The sequence below is a fragment of the Salmo salar genome, chromosome ssa17 (assembly GCF_905237065.1).
Source record: "Salmo salar chromosome ssa17, Ssal_v3.1, whole genome shotgun sequence".
Taxonomy (NCBI): Eukaryota; Metazoa; Chordata; class Actinopteri; order Salmoniformes; family Salmonidae; genus Salmo; species Salmo salar.
In genome coordinates, this window is record NC_059458.1 from 81882022 (window position 1) to 81896875 (window position 14854).

The window sequence follows — 14854 nt, forward strand, 5'->3', positions numbered from 1 at the left end:
TAAACAACAGGACAGATACTAGTGGTAAACAACAGGACAGATACTAGTGGTATTCTACACCATGGTAAACAACAGGACAGATACTAGTGGTAAACAACAGGACAGATACTAGTGGTAACATGGTAAACAACAGGACAGATACTAGTGGTAAACAACAGGACAAACTAGTGGTAAACAACAGGACAGACACTAGTGGTATTCTACACCGTGGTAAACAACAGGACAGACACTAGTGTGGTAAACAACAGGACAGACACTAGTGGTAAACAACAGGACAGATACTAGTGGTATTCTACACCGTGGTAAACAACAGGACAGATACTAGTGGTATTCTACACCATAGTGGTAAACAACAGGACAGATACTAGTGGTATACACCATGGTAAACAACAGGACAGACACTAGTGGTAAACAACAGGACAGATACTAGTGGTATTCTACACCATGGTAAACAACAGGACAGACACTAGTGGTATTCTACACCGTGGTAAACAACAGGACAGACACTAGTGGTAAACAACAGGACAGACACTAGTGGTAAACAACAGGACAGATACTAGTGGTATTCTACACCGTGGTAAACAACAGGACAGACACTAGTGGTAAACAACAGGACAGACACTAGGAAACCATGGTAAACAACAGGACAGATACTAGTGGTAAACTACAGGACAGATGGTAAACAACAGGACAGACACTAGTGGTATTCTACACCGTGGTAAACAACAGGACAGACACTAGTGGTAAACAACAGGACAGACACTAGTGGTAAACAACAGGACAGATACTAGTGGTATTCTACACCGTGGTAAACAACAGGACAGACACTAGTGGTAAACAACAGGACAGACACTAGTGGTAAACAACAGGACAGATACTAGTGGTATTCTACACCATGGTAAACAACAGGACAGATACTAGTGGTAAACAACAGGACAGATACTAGTGGTAAACAACAGGACAGATACTAGTGGTAAACAACAGGACAGATACTAGTGGTAAACAACAGGACAGATACTAGTGGTAAACAACAGGACAGATACTAGTGGTAAACAACAGGACAGACACTAGTGGTAAACAACAGGACAGATACTAGTGGTATTCTCCACCATGGTTAAGAACAGGACAGAGACTAGTGGTATTCTCCACCGTGGTAAACAACAGGACAGGCGCACGCACGCACACCCTCTCTCGCTCTCTCTTGTCCGGACAGGGTTCCCTCTCTCATCGAACACAAGGTCATCGCCATGCCGACAGAGGCAGAAGGTTGAGAGCAGTGATCAACGCAGGAAGTGGAGGGAGGTAGATAGCAGTAGTGATCAACGCAGGAAGTGGAGGGAGGTAGATAGTAGTAGTGATCAACGCAGGAAGTGGAGGGAGGTAGATAGTAGTAGTGATCAACGCAGGAAGTGGAGGGAGGTAGATAGCAGTAGTGATCAATGCAGGAAGTGGAGGGAGGTAGATAGCAGTAGTGATCAACGCAGGAAGTGGAGGGAGGTAGATAGCAGTAGTGATCAACGCAGGAAGTGGAGGGAGGTAGATAGTAGTAGTGATCAACGCAGGAAGTGGAGGGAGAATGGGGAGGGAATGGCAGGAAAGGGGGAAGAAGGTAGGGGTGGGATGAGATGGAAGGAGAGGAAGAACGGTACAGGGCTGACCCTACCCAGCCAGATCAATGTGTTGGTTCTGGAGTGGACCACTTGTCTGAGCTGCTTAGACTGTCTGGGGGAATCAGTGATTTACCTGTTTACTGGGGTAGGCTGGTCACAAGGCTAATCCTTGTTAAGGCTGTACAGACCCATAGCCTTAAACTGATTAGGAAGGAGGAACTGGGTGTTTGCACAACGTTTCCCTCTCCTTACTGGAAGAGACACTGGCAACAGGACACCAGTCAGTCGTGGTGCAGCGAGGAGCAGCCAGACCGGGTAATACAGGGAGGAAGACACACAGCTTTCTCTGAGGGGACATGGCAGAGCGATCGTACAGAATTGTGATTCCAAATCCATGAGGGGTCACCATAAGGTCAGCAGTGGTCAATAAGAACACATGAGAATGACTGATTGGTTCAATCTAACCTCCCCGGACCACCCTGCTAGTAGCCTGGCACACATCTGTTTGTGCTCTATGTTCGGCATGCCAAGGAGTGGCAACTGGCAAGATGGTATCCATCCCAAGCTGCACTTCTAGACCCATATCACAGGGGACCCTGCACCTCATTGGAGTGGTCTGATTTGGAGCATCTGTGACAGTGAATGAGGTCCAGCCTTCCCAGTAGCTCAGTTGGTAGAGCATGGTGTTTGCAACGCCAGGGTTGTGGGTTCGATTCCCACGGGGGGCCAGCACAGAAAAAAAAAAAAAATGTATGAAATGTATGCATTCACTACTGTAAGTCGCTCTGGATAAGAGCGTCTACTAAAATGACTAAAAGGTCCAGTCTAATGGCTGTAGTTATAATCCATGACTTGCCTGATGCTAATGGAACTGAAGGAGCCTCCAGGGGATACTGGGCTTTCCTCTAGTACAGTAGCTAGCTGGTGATTCAGTACCACCTTTCTTCTAGTACAGTAGCTAGCTGGTGATTCAGTACCACCTTTCTTCTAGTACAGTAGCTAGCTGGTGATTCAGCACCACCTTTCTTCTAGTACAGTAGCTAGCTGGTGATTCAGTACCACCTTTCTTCTAGTACAGTAGCTAGCTGGTGATTCAGTACCACCTTTCTTCTAGTACAGTAGCTAGCTGGTGATTCAGTACCACCTTTCTTCTAGTACAGTAGCTAGCTGGTGATTCAGTACCACCTTTCTTCTAGTACAGTAGCTAGCTGGTGATTCAGCACCACCTTTCTTCTAGTACAGTAGCTAGCTGGTGATTCAGTACCACCTTTCTTCTAGTACAGTAGCTAGCTAGTGATTCAGCACCACCTTTCTTCTAGTACAGTAGCTAGCTGGTGATTCAGTACCACCTTTCTTCTAGTACAGTAGCTAGCTGGTGATTCAGCACCACCTTTCTTCTAGTACAGTAGCTAGCTGGTGATTCAGCACCACCTTTCTTCTAGTACAGTAGCTAGCTGGTGATTCAGTACCACCTTTCTTCTAGTACAGTAGCTAGCTAGTGATTCAGCACCACCTTTCTTCTAGTACAGTAGCTAGCTGGTGATTCAGTACCACCTTTCTTCTAGTACAGTAGCTAGCTGGTGATTCAGCACCACCTTTCTTCTAGTACAGTAGCTAGCTGGTGATTCAGTACCACCTTTCTTCTAGTACAGTAGCTAGCTGGTGATTCAGTACCACCTTTCTTCTAGTACAGTAGCTAGCTGGTGATTCAGCACCACCTTTCTTCTAGTACAGTAGCTAGCTGGTGATTCAGCACCACCTTTCTTCTAGTACAGTAGCTAGCTGGTGATTCAGCACCACCTTTCCTCTAGTACAGTAGCTAGCTGGTGATTCAGTACCACCTTTCCTCTAGTACAGTAGCTAGCTGGTGATTCAGTACCACCTTTCTTCTAGTACAGTAGCTAGCTGGTGATTCAGTACCACCTTTCCTCTAGTACAGTAGCTAGCTGGTGATTCAGTACCACCTTTCCTCTAGTACAGTAGCTAGCTGGTGATTCAGTACCACCTTTCCTCTAGTACAGTAGCTAGCTGGTGATTCAGTACCACCTTTCCTCTAGTACAGTAGCTAGCTGGTGATTCAGTACCACCTTTCTTCTAGTACAGTAGCAAGCTGGTGATTCAGTACCACCTTTCTTCTAGTACAGTAGCAAGCTGGTGATTCAGTACCACCTTTCTTCTAGTACAGTAGCTAGCTGGTGATTCAGTACCACCTTTCTTCTAGTACAGTAGCTAGCTGGTGATTCAGTACCACCTTTCTTCTAGTACAGTAGCTAGCTGGTGATTCAGTACCACCTTTCTTCTAGTACAGTAGCTAGCTGGTGATTCAGTACCACCTTTCTTCTAGTACAGTAGCTAGCTGGTGATTTAGTACCACCTTTCTTCTAGTACAGTAGCTAGCTGGTGATTCAGCACCACCTTTCTTCTAATACAGTAGCTAGCTGGTGATTCAGGACCACAAGTCTGTCTCTCACACCCCTCTCTCTTTCACTCATGATTTTCTGTCTTTCGTTCTCTCGCTCTCCTTCCGTCTTGCATATTTCTTTCTCTCTCCCCATCTCTCTCACACATCCCTGCTCTGAGCAGTAGGACTGAGACAGACAGAATGTGGGTGCAACTGGCAGCTGCGTCTCTCTCTCACACCATTTCATTCCAGAGATCTCTAAATCAGGTAGTGAGATGACACCTTGACTCTGTCTGGCACACCAGTGTAGAGGGTGAGAGTTAGAATGTTCAGAAGAAACAGAGGTAAAAACAACAACAACGTTTGAAGCACTAGTGGATAATTGACACGTGACGAACTCCTGTTTGTTGTTCTAATATGCTGCTCTGATAGAAGCTGAATGAAGAGGCTGAATGAAGAGGCTGAATGAAGAGGCTGAATAGCAAGATGGCGCCGATGGAGATGGCAGCGTTGCTTCTAGTCCTTAGGAAACTGCGTAGTATTTGAATTTTTTATAAAGTATTATTTCTTATATTGTTAGCCCAGAAAAGCTTAAGTGTTATTACATACAGTCGGGAACAGCTATTGGATATCAGAGAGACGTCAACTTGCCAGCACAACCAGGAATACAACTTTCCCAAAGTGGATCCTTTGTCTACACCTCCCAGGGCATTTGAACTGATTCCAGAGGCCGACCCAAAACAACGCCATCGGAGGAGAGGGTGCCGGAGCGGTCTTCTTGTGAGACTTCGGATGCGCGAGCACACCACCCACCGCTTCCGAGTACATTACTCGCTAATGTCCGGTCCCTACTTAACAAAGGCAAGAGGGTCAGCCTTTTCCCGGATATGAGCGCGGATCTCGCCAGACGTCGCAAGCAGTTCAGACCTGCCGCCAAATCACTGAAGGAGAAGAACATCACCGGCTACCTCATCCACCCTGCGCGGACGAAAGTTCAGTACAAAGGCCGAAGCCATATCTTCAACACACCAGGAAAAGAGTTCACTTTTCTCAAAGAACTGAACCGCGTCTGAACCAGGACGGTCTCTCTGGGGGATAAGATGCAGTTTGTTTGTTTTCGCTTATCCGGACTGAACTGCTGATTTCTTCTTGGAATTTGGATCTGTTTACCCCGCTATCCGGTCGCTATAATTGATTTGTACATTTTCAACTAACCGTTTTTTTCCCAGGGTGAGTTCTATTACATTTATAGGAGAGTATATTTTGGTTTAGTCAATATCCACTGGGCGAAGCAAATAAGTGGGCTTAGGCCCACTGCTTTCCCCCCCATTTATGTTTCTCCTCTCCTGAAAAGAGACTCAAGCAGCCCTTACCGTGGGCAGTAAATATTCAGCCCTAAATGTCTATTCACAACGTTTGTTATCAACTCAGAGAGCTCGCAGGGTTTAGTTTACGCCAAGGTTTAGCTAGTAAGAGTAAGATGGAAAGCCAGCAGCAACGCATCTCTACAAGTGGATTCATGTTTGATTGTTGGGATTGTTGTTTTAGTCTGACAATCGGGGTGGGTGGGATTTTTTTATATGTTTATTGTTGTTTCCTTCCTAAAGAGACACATAGGTCACTTCAGGGTTCAAACTAAAGTTGAAACATTTCCTGACTATTTACATATGAGAGATTTCCATTCGGTTACATATTTGAAACCCAACCTATGCTTAATCCACTAAAATATGTCACATTCAAAGTAAAAGGTCTTAACAGCCCGATTAAAAGGAAAAGAGTCTATACATACCTTAAGAAATTAAAGGCTGACATTGTGTTTTTACAAGAAACACATCTTACAGCCAGTGAACAATAGAAATTGAAGAGGGAATGGGTAGGACAAGTTTTGCATCCTCTTTTAACTCCAAAGGAAGAGGAACTGCAATTTTGATAAGTAGACATCTCCTTCTGCGTCAACAACACCATATCTGATCCCCCGGGCAGGTTGTTTTGGTGCAGGGGCATATGTTTTCAGAGTCTTGGACCTTATTGAATATTTATGCTCCTAACTTCGATGACCATATGTTAATTCAGAATGTCTTCCTTCAGGTCGCTCAAGCACCACCAGGATGGCTACTGGCTGGAGGAGATTTTAATTTTGTTTAGATACAGTTCTTGATAAGTCCTCTGATAAACCTCACTTCTTACCAAAGCCGGCAAGCTCACCATGTCATTCATGAAAGATCTCAATTTACTAGACATCTGGAGACAGTTGCACCCACAGGATAGGGACTACTCTTTTTATTCACACCCACACAACACATACACACACGCATAGATAACTTTTTACTATCGACCCAACTGTTTCATAGAGTGTTAGATTAGTGACCATTCTCCTCTGGTATTATCAATCTCCATTCCTACCAAGATAAATGGGGCATATAGATGGAGACTAAATTCTACACTCCTAAAGCAACCTGAATTTTGTGCATTTATCAAAGCGCAGATCAATATTTTTACTTTGACAAACAAACCCTCCGCTCCTGACAGTTTCATTCTTTGGGACGCATTGAAAGCCTATCTGAGGGCACAGATCATTTCCTATACTAAAGGGTTGAAGAGAAAACACGGTGCGGAACTGAATGTCCTTGAATCTGAAATTTCTGAGCTGGAGAAAACCTACCAAAGAGGCCCGACTAAAGATCTATACAGGCTTTTGGTAAATAAAAAACTGAAATATAATATTCTGAACACATATCAAGCTGAGAGGGCCATCACTAAATCAAAACAGCGTTATTACGAGCTTGGAGAGAAAGCTCACAAAGTATTGGCATGGCAACTGAAGGCAGAGGAAAGTAAGAGGACAGTTAATGCTATAGAAACCCTTACTAATGAGATATCTTTCTACCCTACTGAACTTAATAATACTTAAGAAATACTATGAAGACCTCTACACTTCCCAATCAAGCGATGATCTATCAGAGATCGACTCCTTTCTCTCCTCTCTCAACCTCCCATGCCTGTCAGAGGAAGACAGAGAGCGCCTGAGTAAACACTTCTCAGTTCCTGAATTGTTGGAGGCCATTAAATTCTTACCTTCTAATAAATCTCCTGGGGAGGATGGCTTCCCTCCAGAGGTCTATAAAGAATTTAGGGAGCTGTTGGTCCCCTACCTTATGGAGGTACTTAAAAAAGCCAGGGAAGACAACTGCTTTCCAGAGTCTCTCTCTCAAGCAGTGATTACTGTAATCCACAAGAAAGGGAAAACCCCGCTAAAGTGCACCTCCTATAGACCAATCTCTCTCCTTAACACAGATTTTAAACTGGTCACCAAGATGCAATCTAAGAGACTGGAGTCATGTCTTCCCCTGCTGGTCAACCCAGATCAGACTGGCTTCATAATTAATAGATTGTCCTCCAATAATCTCAGAAGGTTCTTTGATATAATTCACCTTGCTAACAAAACCAAAATACCTAGTGTCGCAGTCTCCCTCGACGCTAAAAAGGCCTTTCATATGGTTGAATGGCCATACCTCTTTCGCGTCTTGGAAAAGTTTGGTTTAGGTACCGTGTTTGTAAATTTGATAAAATCACTCTACAAATCTCCTAAAGCTAGGATTGCTACCAATGGGATTACTTCCTCCTCTTTCCCTCTCTATAGGGGGAACAGACAAGGTTGCCCAATTAGCCCCAAACTCTTTGCCATCGCCATCGAACCGTTGGCTGAGGCTATTAGAACATGCCCTGACATACATGGCTTTGAGGTGGGCCCCCAGACCCGTAAGTTATCACTCTTTGCGGACGACCTTATCTTATTTCTAACGAACCCAGAACACTCCCTCTCTTACTTGCAGATCCTACTACAGTGTTATAGTTCTTTCTCTGGATATAAGGTCAATTTTGATAAAAGCCAAATCTTACCGTTGTCTGTCTTTGACCACCATACCATCAAGCAAAGGTTTCCTTTTAGATGGTCGCCTATGGGCTTCACATATTTGGGCATAATGGTGGATGGTAACCTGAACAACCTCTATAAACTCAATCTGGCCAGTTTGTTGCAAAAGGTGGAGGGTAACCTGTGTAAATGGATGGACTTGCCTCTCACTCTACTGGGTATGATCAATGTAATTAAAATGAATGTCCTGCCCAGATATCTATATTTGTTTCAATCTCTCCCTATCCCTGTTCCCGCATCGTTCTTTTCCTCTCTCGACAAGCTGACCAGACGGTTTATCTGGCACAGCAAAACCCCAAGGGTTGGCCTGCATAAACTTGACCCTTGATTACGGTCAAGGGGCTTAAACCGCCCCAATTTTAGAATGTACTACTGGGCTGCACAGTCTAGGTTTCTGGCTCAGAGGTTTGACAATGGTCCCTCTGCCTCATGGTTGAACATTGAAAAGTTTGAGGTAAATGATGACACTGGTGCAGAATTGTTTTACAAATGGGATAGAAAATCGATAAAAACCATCACAGACAACCCTTTAATCATACATTCTGTCCTGCCATGGTGCAAACTGCATGAGCTGTTCAGACGAGAGGGATTTCTTTCCCCTAAAACCCCTCTATGGAACAATAGATTGATCCCTATGTTTTTCCAGAATAGTAACTTTAGATCATGGTCTGATAAGGGGATCACTCTTCTGGAACACTGTTATGAGGAGGGAATTCTTATGTCTTTTGATCAGCTGAAACAGAAATACCACTTGTCTAACAGGGACTTCTTTAGCTACCTACAACTACGAGACTTTATGAGGGTGACTCTCAAGGGACAATAGAACCCAGCTAAGAACAACTCTGCCACGCAGACCAACCACTATTCAAGACCATTTCACTTGTTTACGATGCTCTTATGTCAGGACTAACACTGCCTGAGCTACATAAACCCCGACTTAGATGGGAAAAATATCTGGGTATTGATCTTGATGAAGGTCTATGGAGTAACCTATGCAGGGATGGTGTTACATCCACATTGACCTCCAGATACAGACTGATCCGGTTTAATTTCCTTCAGCTCTATATCACCCCATCTAGACTGCACAAGTTCAACCCTGATATCTCCTCCCTGTGTTTTAGATGTGGCTCAGATGAAGGAACATTCCTCCATTCCACTTGGCAGTGTTCAAAACTACACGGTTTCTGGCAGGGGGTATGAGATACCATATCCTCAATTCACGGGGTTGCATTCCCTTTAGACCCGGAGGTCTGTCTACTGGGTAACTTTACTCACACCAATCTTAGGCAAGCCATACTATAAAGCTAACAAAAATATTGCTAGCGATTGCCAAGAAATGTATTGCCTTGAAATGGACATCGGATTCCTCCCTGCCAGTTGCAATGTGGCTATCGGAGGTTAATAGTTGTATCCCACTGGAGAAAATCACTTACTGCTTGAGGAATAAGTTAGAGACATTTTACAGAATTTGGCAACCTTTTATTGACTATATGGAAAATCTCCCCTCACATCACATTGACTGAATCTCTATATAATCCTTATATAATGTTTTACACGAAATGTGTCGTATGTAGCTTACGGCAGGTGATCCAATTATTATTTTACTCTTTATCATGACTTATTTATTGTATGTTTGTATATATAATTATTTGTATTTTTATGTTACGCTCGTCTGTAACTGTCACTTTGTCCTATTGTTGTCTAATATCGTTTCACTTTTGTTTTGAATGTTAATTGGAAAATGCTAAATATTAAATATAAAAAAAAAACATAACTGAAAGCACGTACCACCGCATTTAATCATGGCAAGACGACTGGAAACGGCCGAAAACAAACAGTGTAGTTGTTCCCTCCGTAAGACAATCAAACAAGCAAAGCGTCAGTATAGAGACAAAGTGGAGTCGTAATTCAGCAGCTTAGACACGAGACGTATGTGGCAGAGTCTACAGTCAATCACAGATTACAAAAATAAAATAAACTGTCGCGGACGTCTTGCTCCAAACAAATTAAACAACTTCTTTGCACGTTTTGAGGACAATACATTGCCACCGCCACGGCCCGCTACCAAAGACTGTGGGCTCTCCTTCTCCATGGCCGACGTGAGTAAGACATTTAAACGTGTTAACCCTCGGAAGGCTGCCGGCCCAGACGCCATCCCTAGCCGCGTCCTCAGAGCATGCGCAGACCAGCTGGCTGGTGTGTTTACGGAAATATTCAACCACACCCTATCCCAGTCTGCTGTCCCCACATGTTTCAAGATGGCCACCATTGTTCCTGTTCCCAAGAAAACTAAGGTAACTGAACTAAATGACTATCGCCCCGTAGCACTCACTTCCGTCATCATGAAGTGCTTTGAGAGACTAGTCAAGGATCATATTACCTCCACCCTACCTGTCACCCTAGACCCACTCCAATTTGCTTACCGCCCCAAAAGGTCCACAGATGATGCAATCGCCATCACACTGCACACTGCCCTATCCCATCTGGACAAGAGGAATACCTATGTAAGAATGCTGTTCATTGATTACAGCTCAGCATTCAACACCATAGTACCCTCCAAACTCATCATCAAGCTGGAGGCCCTGGGTCTCGACCCCGCCCTGTGCAACTGGGTCCTGGACTTCCTGACGGGCCGCCCCCAGGTGGTGAGGGTAGGAAACAACATCTCCACTCCACTGATTCTCAACACCGGAGCCCCACAAGGGTGCGTTCTCAGCCCTCTCCTGTACTCCAACTCAATCATCAAGTTTGCAGACAACACTACAGTGGTAGGCTTGATTACCAACAACGACGAGACGGCCTACAGGGACGAGGTGAGGGCCCTCGGAGTGTGGTGTCAGAAAAATTACCTCACACTCAATGTCAACAAAACAAAGGAGATGATCGTGGACTTCAGGAAACAGCAGAGGGAGCAGCCCCCTATCCACATCGATGGGACAGTAGTGGAGAAGGTGGAAAGTTAAGTTCCTCGGCGTACACATCACGGACAAACTGAAATGGTCCACCCACACAGACAGCGTGGTGAAGAAGGCGCAGCAGCGCCTCTTCAACCTCAGGAGGCTGAAGAAATTTGGATTGTCACCTAAGCCCCTCAATAACTTTTACAGATGCACAATTGAGAGCATCCTGTTGGTCTGTATCACCGCCTGGTATGGAAACTGCACCACCTACAACCGCAGAGCTCTCCAGAGTGTGGTGCAGTGCGCACAACGCATCACCGGGGGCAAACTACCTGCCCTCCAGGACACCTACATCAACCGATGTCACAGGAAGGCCAAAAAGATAATCAAGGACAACAACCACCTGAGCCACTGCTTGTTCACCCCGCTTCCATCCAGAAGGCGAGGTCAGTACAGGTGCATCAAAGCTGGGACCGAGAGAGTGAAAAACATATATCTCAAGGCCATCAGATTGTTAAACAGCCATCACTAGCACAGAGAGGCTGCTGTATACCTACAGACTTGATATCATTGGCCACTTTAATTAATGGAACACTAGTCACTTTAATAATGTTTACATATCTCACATTACTCATCTCATATGTATATACTGTATCCTTCACTATCTATTCTATACTCTCTATTGCATCTTAGCCACTGTCACTGCTCATCCATATATTTTATACTGATATATTATCATCCTGTTCCTTTACTAGATTGTGTGTTTTAGGTTTTGTTGTGGGATTGTTAGATATTACCTGTTAGATACTGCTGGATCTAGAAGCATAAACATTTAGCTACACTCTAAATAACATCTGCTAACCATGTGTATGTGACCAATAGAATTTGATTTAAATGACGAGGCTGAATGAAGAGGCTGAATGAAGAGGCTGAATGAAGAGGCTGAACGAAGAGGCTGAACGAAGAGGCTGAACGAAGAGGCTGAACGACGAGGCTGAACGACGAGGCTGAATGTAGAGGCTGAATGAAGAGGCTGAATGTAGAGGCCGATAATAACATGGTAAAATGTAATAGATCATCAAACTGAACAAAGCACTGTTCCTGTAGAATCACTGGTCAACCAATCACCTTGCCTGCTCAGGCCCAACACGCCCATTCAAACTCTGGTTATGAGGCAGTGATAGTTGTCACTCATCAGAGTTGGCTGGAGAAAGCAGCATTCAGGAGCGTTGGGTTAAAAATAAACATTGGCAAGAGGCTTGTGGTGTAATTTCAGAGAACACAGGAGGAGATAACATGTTGGTCCCCTGCCCCTGAATTCAACATGGCTGCTTTGATGAGAAGAGGAGAACCACACATTCATTCTGCATGGATTTCACTCCGTTATCAACTGATGTGAGACTGTTCAACTAGTAGAGACACACAACCAGAGGGGACATACACATGACATGGGCACAGTGTGTGTGTGTGTGTGGTCTCTCACCCTCTGTGCCTTGGCTAGTTCCTCCTTCAGTCTCTCATTGGCTTTCTCTCTGATCTCCATGACTGAGGGGCTGCGGAGGCGGGACAGGCTGTCATTGGTCAGACCCAGAGACTCCTCCCCTTCCTCTCCAGACAGGAACACCCCCTCTGCTGCCTCTGCCTCTGACCGGACGGGGGGTTCCAACCCCGGAACACTGCAAGGAATCATGGGTAAACTAATGTAAGCGTATAGGAGGGTTGGCTGATTACTACAGGGATCAGTCAGTCATCACTGATCAGCACTATTGACTGTTAGCTTGGTGGTGATAATGATCCAGCTATCATTACCTGTTTGGACATTTTAAGCTGAGTAAGCATGTTTTAATGTATGAATTAGCATCCCAGTGGGCTAGTCATCAATAGTACATTTTAAGTGTCAATGAACACTGCTTAGTGGAACCCTTGACTTTTATTGAATACATTGCCTGGTTATTACCAACTGCACTGCGTAAAGAGATCCTAGTAGAAATCTTGGCATCATTTAAACCAGTTTCACCTGCTAGGATTTGTGTTCCATCTTCAAGATTTTTCTCTTAGTATCTCTTTACATTGTGGTCGTCATGGGCCAGGTACTATATCTCTTTACATTGTGGTCGTCATGGGCCAGGTAATATATCTCTTTACATTGTGGTCGTCATGGGCCAGGTACTATATCTCTTTACATTGTGGTCGTCATGGACCAGGTACTATATCTCTTTACATTGTGGTCGTCATGGGCCAGGTACTATATCTCTTTACATTGTGGTCGTCATGGGCCAGGTAATATCTCTTTACATTGTGGTCGTCATGGGCCAGGTAATATCTCTTTACATTGTGGTCGTCATGGGCCAGGTAATATCTCTTTACATTGTGTTTGTCATGGGCCAGGTAATATCTCTTTACATTGTGTTTGTCATGGGCCAGGTAATATCTCTTTACATTGTGTTCGTCATGGACCAGGTAATATCTCTTTACATTGTGGTCGTCATGGGCCAGGTACTATATCTCTTTACATTGTGGTCGTCATGGGCCAGGTACTATATCTCTTTACATTGTGGTCGTCATGGGCCAGGTGGTATCTCTTTACATTGTGGTCGTCATGGGCCAGGTACTATCTCTTTACATTGTGGTCGTCATGGGCCAGGTACTATATCTCTTTACATTGTGTTTGTCATGGACCAGGTAATATATCTCTTTACATTGTGGTCGTCATGGGCCAGGTACTATATCTCTTTACATTGTGGTCGTCATGGGCCAGGTGATATCTCTTACATTGTGGTCGTCATGGGCCAGGTAATATCTCTTTACATTGTGGTCGTCATGGGCCAGGTGATATCTCTTACATTGTGTTTGTCATGGGCCAGGTACTATATCTCTTTACATTGTGGTCGTCATGGGCCAGGTGATATCTCTTTACATTGTGGTCGTCATGGGCCAGGTGATATCTCTTACATTGTGTTTGTCATGGGCCAGGTACTATATCTCTTTACATTGTGGTCGTCATGGGCCAGGTACTATATCTCTTTACATTGTATTTGTCATAGGCCAGGTAATATCTCTTTACATTGTGTTTGTCATGGGCCAGGTAATATCTCTTTACATTGTGTTTGTCATGGGCCAGGTAATATCTCTTTACATTGTGGTGGTCATGGGCCAGGTACTATATCTCTTTACATTGTATTTGTCATGGGCCAGGTAATATCTCTTTACATTGTGTTTGTCATGGGCCAGGTACTATATCTCTTTACATTGTGTTTGTCATGGGCCAGGTAATATCTCTTTACATTGTGGTCGTCATGGGCCAGGTAATATCTCTTTACATTGTGGTCGTCATGGGCCAGGTACTATATCTCTTTACATTGTGTTTGTCATGGACCAGGTACTATATCTCTTTACATTGTATTTGTCATGGGCCAGGTAATATCTCTTTACATTGTGTTCGTCATGGGCCAGGTAATATCTCTTTACATTGTGGTCGTCATGGGCCAGGTACTATATCTCTTTACATTGTGTTTGTCATGGACCAGGTAATATCTCTTTACATTGTGGTCGTCATGGGCCAGGTACTATATCTCTTTACATTGTGGTCGTCATGGGCCAGGTACTATATCTCTTTACATTGTGGTCGTCATGGGCCAGGTACTATATCTCTTTACATTGTGTTTGTCATGGACCAGGTAATATCTCTTTACATTGTGGTCGTCATGGGCCAGGTACTATATCTCTTTACATTGTGGTCGTCATGGGCCAGGTACTATATCTCTTTACATTGTATTTGTCATGGGCCAGGTAATATCTCTTTACATTGTGGTTGTCATGGGCCAGGTAATATCTCTTTACATTGTGGTTGTCATGGGCCAGGTAATATATCTCTTTACATTGTGGTCGTCATGGGCCAGGTACTATATCTCTTTACATTGTGGTCGTCATGGGCCAGGTAATATATCTCTTTACATTGTGGTCGTCATGGGCCAGGTAATATATCTCTTTACATTGTGGTCGTCATGGG

The 14854-nt window shown here is 44.3% G+C and overlaps 1 pseudogene; it reads right to left on the bottom strand.

Moving 5' to 3' along the window:
• The window catches only part of LOC106595282 (rab-3A-interacting protein-like), an 80525-nt pseudogene that overhangs the window by 39331 nt on the left and 26340 nt on the right, over positions 1-14854 (bottom strand).